We start from the raw sequence: 7,535 nt of genomic DNA, 5'->3' as shown, positions 1-7,535 counted from the left end.
TCTGACCCTGGCAGGCTGCCTCTCTCTCTCTCTCTCTATCTCTCTGTGTATTTCATTCTTGGTCCCTCTCTCACATCAGAAGCGTTGAAATGCACCCCAGGGCCAAATAGCACTGAACAACCCCTCTGAGCCAAAGGGGGGGGGCTGGAATCCGTTTGCCCTGATATTTCACCAGCACCAGCCAGGAGCGTGGGGAGAGAAGGGGAGAGAGAGGGAGAGGCATGGGATGGATGGGAAAACGACAAACCAGGGCTGCATTTATTTGGGGTGTGTGTGTGAATGCCACACTGCAGGCTGTGGGATGGTCTGGAGAAGTGTGAGGTGTTGCTGTTAAGTGGGAAAGAGCATGCACAGATAGCATGGTGGAAGACTTGGGTTGGGGGGGAGAAAAAGGTGGAGGTGGTTGTTGTTGGGGGGAGATGGAAGGATTGGTCATGCGCAAGGTAAGAAAGAGGCTTTGTTTGATTGTATGTGGGAGAAGGAGGGGGTGAGGGGATGGGAGGGGATGGGAGGGAGGGAGGTAGGGAGGGAGGTGGCTGAAGCTGTTGTCTGTGGGGTTATTATTATTTCAGGCAATCCGCGTGTGCATGTGCGTGTGCGAGAGAAGGCGAGATGAGGCGATATGAGATTCAGCTGCAGGGTCATTATATATATTTTTTTCCATGTCACAAGGCTAAAAGGAGGTTTGAAGTCACGCACTTCCTGTCATTCCTCCTTTGCATTGGTCGATGCTAACCTGTCGTATGAGCAAAGGTAATCAAGCAGTGTGAGAACAAGGCTGATTGACTTTTGTAATATATCATACGACTACGAGCTAAGAAATATTGGTCAACCAATGTTGGCCACTTTTGGGACATTCCACCCAATTTAATACGACGACAGTTAATGGGACTTTTTTTTTTTTTATGAGGCGCAGACATCAATCAAGAGGTGTCAGGCGACTGCTGAATCTGGGCTATGCTCCTCTTCACAGATGACTGATTAGCAAGCCAAAATCACCAGATCCATCTTCCGATGGTCACTTTTATTACAGTCATTTTTAAAGTGACAGCAACCTGCCTTGTCTCACAACACTGGCCACCGCATATATATTCTCATCCCAATTCTCATCCGGGTGCCCCCCCACTCGGCCGCATCCGTCTTCCTATCCCCTTCTGTCACCCGCTGTTTGGTCACTAACTTTCTTGTTGTTTGTTATCCCCGCTCCTTTTTTTTTAACTACTTCTATCTGACTTTTGCTTCTCAAACACACACACATACTGGGCTACTCATGTTAGCGTTAGCCTGCCACTCTCCTGGGTAGGCTGCATTTGGTCAGCGATGTGTGGGGATGATGAGTAAGAGGGGGAAAAAATATGACTCTTGCATGAAGCATGTTGGAAAAATTTTGCAAGATTTTTGTTTGCATGTTAAGGGCATAATCATTTAAATAAAAGGCCATATTCGTACTGTAAAAGTCTGACAGTTTTTGATCAATCAGAAACCATTTGGAAACTATGATTATGTCATAAATTGCTGTGATTAATGAATTATTTAAAAACATTATGTTTAAGGAAAAAATTATGGAAGCTAATACAATATTTACATTTTTTACTCAATTATTGACCATGTTGGTATGCTGTTAACAGAGGTGTGCATTTTGTAGTGGGACTGATGCAATAAATTACTGAATTATTCATTTGTCACCATAAATTTGTTTGGAATCAGTTAATGTTCTTAAAAACATTTGAGGAAAAATTTAATACGTTACATGTTTGGAACCTGCAGAGGCGCTATTGATTCAGTTTCAACTAGTTTATTGTTAAAGAAAAATAACAAGCTATGTAAAATCGAGCTGCAGACTATATAAAGGATGATTCCTCTATCTAGCATTATGTAAAAAAAATGGGACTGGAAAAAACACACAGCAATAGATTCCCCATCTCACTAAAAAGAGCTTTGTTGTTGCTGTCTTACACGAGAGTACTCGCCCTGTGCAAAATAGCTAAAAATGAAACTGAGTGCATAGCGTAGGTCACAGATGCACAGTATTCTAAGAACCAGATGAGTGGGATGGGTGAGTGTTAAAATCTGGTAGAAAAAGGTGGACCGTCTTGTGGTGGAAATTAGTTTCAGAGCTTGTCAGTCAAATTTGCTCTGCTTTCCTCAGTTTACTTACAGGCTGTTTTGAAAATAAATCCCAGCATCAAATAATGATTGAGAAAATGTTCAAAATGGCAGCCTAGCTATGTTTACCTAACTGTTTGCGTATACACGGAGGCCTGGCACTCTTACAGAGCTCTCCTGTGTCTTGGCAGGAGATATGCTAATCGCAACCGACATCAATCTGAAAAACATCAGGCCAAGTAACATGTGTCTGAGATTACATTTACAACCTCCCGAGAAAAGAGGGACACACAAACACACGCGCACGCATGCACACAGAGATGCACACCAAAAGTGGGTCAGGTGAGGCAGGCAAACACAGACTCTCATTTACAATGCAAGAAATACAACAAAAAAAGCCGATCGAACACTTAGTCACAAACGTTAAGGCCTCGATTTTAAAAAGCTTCGGCGTCGCGATGAACAGAAAGCATTAGTCAATGCTTTCTTGAATTAATGCCCAACGCAACACGCTTTCCTTTTGTCCAGACACTTAAAGTTATGATTTCCTTCCTGTCCCTTTTATTATTTTTTTTTTCTCACAGAAAAAATGAGTCATACTTTTTCAAAGCTGCAATATGCATTAGACTTAGATGACAACCTGTGGCATATTTAACAGGGACGTACTTGAACATCAGAATAACGCCGACGTGTGTAAAATATGTCTTGCTCAAACCAAATTGGTTATGGCCATAAGATGTGTGTGTGTTGAGGGGGCCGATAGACGTGCACACAGGAAATCATAGTAATGGTGCTAGCAGCTGTGTCTGGCTAAGTGAACACATACGACTGGAGATATACTGGATCAGTCCTCCCGAAAGCTCGGGGATCAAGTGTGTGAATATGTGTCGGTGTGACTGCAATGTAAAGTTTGAAATGCATGCAGAACATAAAGGATTGGATACGGTAACATTTTTATTACATTTGATTTAGTAAGAGTCAGATCACAACTGAATATAACAATGTATGTATGTATGCACGATTAATACGATTTTTTTTTTTTGCAGCATCCAATATATTTGCTTTAATTTTTAATCTCAGCACACAACGTGTATATAACCTATTAGATTTCCTCAAGCACATAGATCTAAAAAATAAAAAGAAGAGCATGGTTAAAGGACTTCCAACCTTCAGCGCACACCAGGGTTCCATTAGTGAACCCGTTCTGAACTTTAGCCCATGAACGCTGTATTTTATGCAAGAAACCTTTGATGACAAGCATCAACTAGTGTGAAATTCCCTGTAGATTAAATGTCCGAAGAGTTTTATTCCCAGCCTGGAAATACACACCTGTGTGTGCATTTAAGACTGCATTGATTTGGTAGATTTTTGTATTTTGTGCAAAAATCAACCAATGTATGAATGCAAGAAAATAGACATCCCAGCATGACAAACTAGTCTCACAAAACACACATGCGCACACAAACAATTTTCAGATATGTATAAATGTTACATCTAGATTACTGTGACTACTGCATCATACTGCACAAATATTTTGGTTGCCTCAATTAGATAAATGAGCCAGTACTGCATCAGGAATAGCAATCATACAATACAAACAGAAAATAATTCCTGCAATTCCAATTTAGCACACCTATTTTTTTAACTCAATGTTATTGTTGTTTAAATAATTATTTTTGGCCTAGACAGTACAGTCACAGCCCCTCTGGTGAAATAATTTGGAACGCGACAATTTTTTGTGGGCCTGTAAATTTCGCAAGGCCTCATCAAGCAAGCATTATTATTAAGAATGTGGGAAGAAAAGAGAAAGAATATAGCCTTTCACAACCATTAATCCGTTATGTTTTTTCCTTTTTTTTTTCTTTTTTAGTCACCTCACCACTTTGCAATGCCACCTGGTTGTGGTAAAAGGCTTGTCTGCACTTTGAATGCAGTCAGAGTCAAGGCTGAGCATGAGGAGGTCACACAGAGGTAAGTCTAAATAAAGTCTCCAACTGGTATGCTTTATAATCTTCAACTAAACATATTGATCCAGTCAACATTCTGCTTAGTGGAGCGAAAGTTGCAGTTTACAGCTTGTATGTGCATACATACCATCTCATGGCATGCGCTTCCTTTGCCACAGTTATGCACCATAATTACATTAGACTTATGACCTCTCACAAGGGTGGAGAGCTGGAGCATTTATAAAAACATCTTAATTTCATTCCATTTAAAACAAGAGAGGCCACTTCTGGAAGAGGAGAAGCCTGCACATATTATATATGAAAAGGAGAGGGGTGCCAGTTCAAACCATGCTCTGTTTTTTATTTTTACTTCACAGTCTTCAGTGAAAGCTCCTTTTGTTGTCCACTGCTTGACTGACTTGAATAAGAAACATTCCATTGTAATGAATGTTGCTTTTACATATTGAATTTGTATTGCTTTGAATAAGGCAATTCCTAGACACAGCCGGAGATGCTAAATATTCAAACGACAGTATGGCAGAGTGCAGGCTCTTATTCTAATAATTCAAGTTGATTCCTACATTTGTCTTTTGGGGAGGAAATCAAAATAGGACTGACGGTGATTTTAAAGATGTAAGTAAAACTGGTTAATATACTTTAAATGCACCGACAACAACAAAATTCAACGTTTCCGCTGAATGTGCTTCAACCAGGTCCAACTCAAATGACAACTGTGAATCTAATACGTTCTTATGTCAAGAATCTTTCTCTTGTTCGTGCCATGAAAGAAAATCTACTCAAAGGCTCCGGTGGCTGAAATCTACCCCGCAGAGCTTTTCCATACTGTGATGAGAGGTGCTAGTCACCGGCTAGCTTGCGGGTCCGCAACCCTTACGTCGGAATACCTAACGCACCTGCACAAAAAAACAAGATACCATTCCCACTTGCGAGCCCAAAACTGACAACAGTCTTTGCACATGTGCATGTTTTCAGCAATCAATAATTCATCTATCATGCATTTACAGAAGAAACAAATATCTGAATTAACTGTACAGGGTTAAAAGTGCAACTGAAATATTTCATATGAGAAGAAGTGATACGTCAAAAGATGTAAGCTCATACCAAGCTGACTAAATTTGTAATGTACACATAAGCCTTGAGCTCCTAAAAGATGCAAAACATGGTCTCAATAGATGTGTTTTTTTTTTTTTTTCTTTTAATGATGCAATTTTAGCGAGGATGGACATAGATGAGGGAAGCTGCATCCGCATGTGTGTGTGATATCAACAACAGCAACCCTTGATCTGTGAAAAGCAGGCGACGTATCTTAACAGTATATATTTGCACTGAAAACGATCATATAATGTGAGTTGCTTGTGTGTGTGCGTGTAGCTACTGAAAGCAATTCCTCAGAATAACCAGCAACTTGGGCTACCTGCTGGCATGAGCTAAGCTGGAGATCAATAACAAGTGTTTGTGCATCTATGTGCAAGTGTCGGTTGTATTGGTTATTTGTAAATGTGTGTGTGTGTGTGCACTATACACTTACTGGAAGACTTTCTATATTTGGCTGGTTTTATGAAAGCAATCCATCTGAATCACAGGCCATATATATTTCCATCAGCTGAAAATCTCTAAAGTGAAACTAACAATTGTATCAGAGTCATTATACAATTACATGTGAACTGGAGCAGATGTTAGGAGCTACATTTTCACACATAGTGCAACATTATAGATCAATTCATGCACTCACAGACAGACAGACAGACTTAGAATCAGTTGCTATGGTTTCTGGATATTTTTTTGCACTTGAAGGGCAGCGTGACCCAGGAAGAGTGACTCCTCTCCTTCTGCTGACACGTCCATTACGCCCTGACAGCATGCAATGACAAACCCAGTAGCACCTTCAACACAACTGTGTGACGTACCCTCTCTAGTTTGCTAAGTTTGCATCATCAACAGAATGACAAAATCGACTACCGTAAATTCTGGACTATAAGCTTCAACTTAATATAAATTTCATTTAGCTTCTAGGCTACTAAATTATATTCAGCGACATATCTATCTGACCAATCCATCCATCCGTCTGTTTGTGCTGCTGAGTTGTGTAAAAATATGACAAAAATATCTCATTGGAATTTTTTTTTTTTAAACTGAACCAGCCACCTGCACTATAAAGTGATTCAACATGAACATCATGTGTGTTGCATTGCTTAAAATACTTTTGCACAGTACGTACCGAACAGGACAGCATCAATGAGCTTTTGCTTTCACAAAGTTACAGAAAGTTAGCTCCCAGCAAAGCCCCATTGGCAATTATATTCCCAGGCTAGGACTAAACCTAATCACCCCAAAATATGGCAAAATAGTTCTGAAAGCCATATTTGAAGCTAGCGGTGGCTTGGACATGGTAATGAGGATGTTGAATTGGATGTGATTATAAAGAATTGTAGCTGTGCTGTTGCTATTGCTGCACTGTGTGTACTTCCCTCCTGCCGAGCAACATGGACACCAAACTGCCAACTTTCATTTGAAATTACTGACTGTCCAATTAGTCACTGCAACCAACAGTTCAATGATCTAGACATCATCCTGGAACAGCATGTTATATCTTATTGGCTGGCAAACAATAATGTTATCAAGCGGGAGGCGATAAAGGATTTCGATGTGTCTGGAGGTGACGGCGCAAAGAGGCTTCAGGGATTGTAGATAAAATGGCATGATTGTGATTTTCAAGTGTATTAGATTATTAGATGACTGATAAAAGTTTAATGACAATCACAAACCTCATTTCATGTTAGCCAACGATGGGGTGGGAGCGACGAGTGAGACGAGCGCGGAAAAACACAAGTTAACATATTTGATGAGTTTAATGATACGTATTAAAATTAAATTAGTTGTATTTATTAGCAATGATAATATAATTGGGCACACACGTGCATTTTATGTAAAGACTGAGTTCTAACAGTATTATCAGTTCAGTCAGGCTTATAAAAAACAACATTCCATCTCATCACAATAACGTGACACCGCAGCAACTTTAGTTGACAATAAACGTCAACAGTTCACAATTTGCCACCCGAAAACTTGGAAAAACAAAGATGCAAATGTGCCATCACCAAACAGTTGCACACACTAGGAATTTCAAGAAGCACTTAGAAAAGTGGTCCGAAACAGCTCCAAACATCCTCAAATGCTCTTAGTAAAAATGCAAAAAATCCAAGCACTCCCATTATACATAATTTAGGGGAATCTATATTCATAGAAGTGCAGGGCGTGTTGTGCTCAATGGGGTAAAACGCCCCTGTGTGGCTAATGGAACGGCCTGAGTTGCGTGATTGAGTGAAATGTGCTGGAAAGATTGGGAGGAATAGCACAGATAAATAAAGAGGGAGATTCTGCTTTTTGCCGGGCTCAGCATTAATGCAGCATCTCCCCAGGTGATCAACACATTCAAATGAGGAGATGGAAGTAATGCGGAGA

At 40.2% G+C, this 7,535-nt stretch overlaps 1 long non-coding RNA gene across 2 annotated transcripts in view; it reads left to right on the top strand.

Annotated features, from left to right (window-relative positions):
• Window positions 1-218: 218 nt before the first annotated feature.
• LOC148380669 (uncharacterized) overlaps window positions 219-7,535 on the top strand; it is a 28,493-nt gene continuing 21,176 nt past the window's right edge. For both annotated transcript variants that reach the window (XR_015854659.1, XR_015854658.1), the window contains exons 1-2: window positions 219-443; window positions 3,977-4,077. This is a non-coding gene — a long non-coding RNA (uncharacterized LOC148380669). The remainder of the gene's footprint in view (window positions 444-3,976; window positions 4,078-7,535) is intronic.

The sequence above is a fragment of the Syngnathus floridae genome, chromosome 20, assembly GCF_059516105.1.
Source record: "Syngnathus floridae isolate MCC-2025c chromosome 20, RoL_Sflo_1.0, whole genome shotgun sequence".
Classification (NCBI taxonomy): Eukaryota; Metazoa; Chordata; class Actinopteri; order Syngnathiformes; family Syngnathidae; genus Syngnathus; species Syngnathus floridae.
Note: the sequence above shows the minus strand (reverse complement) of the source record. Positions and strands in the feature narration are given on the sequence as shown.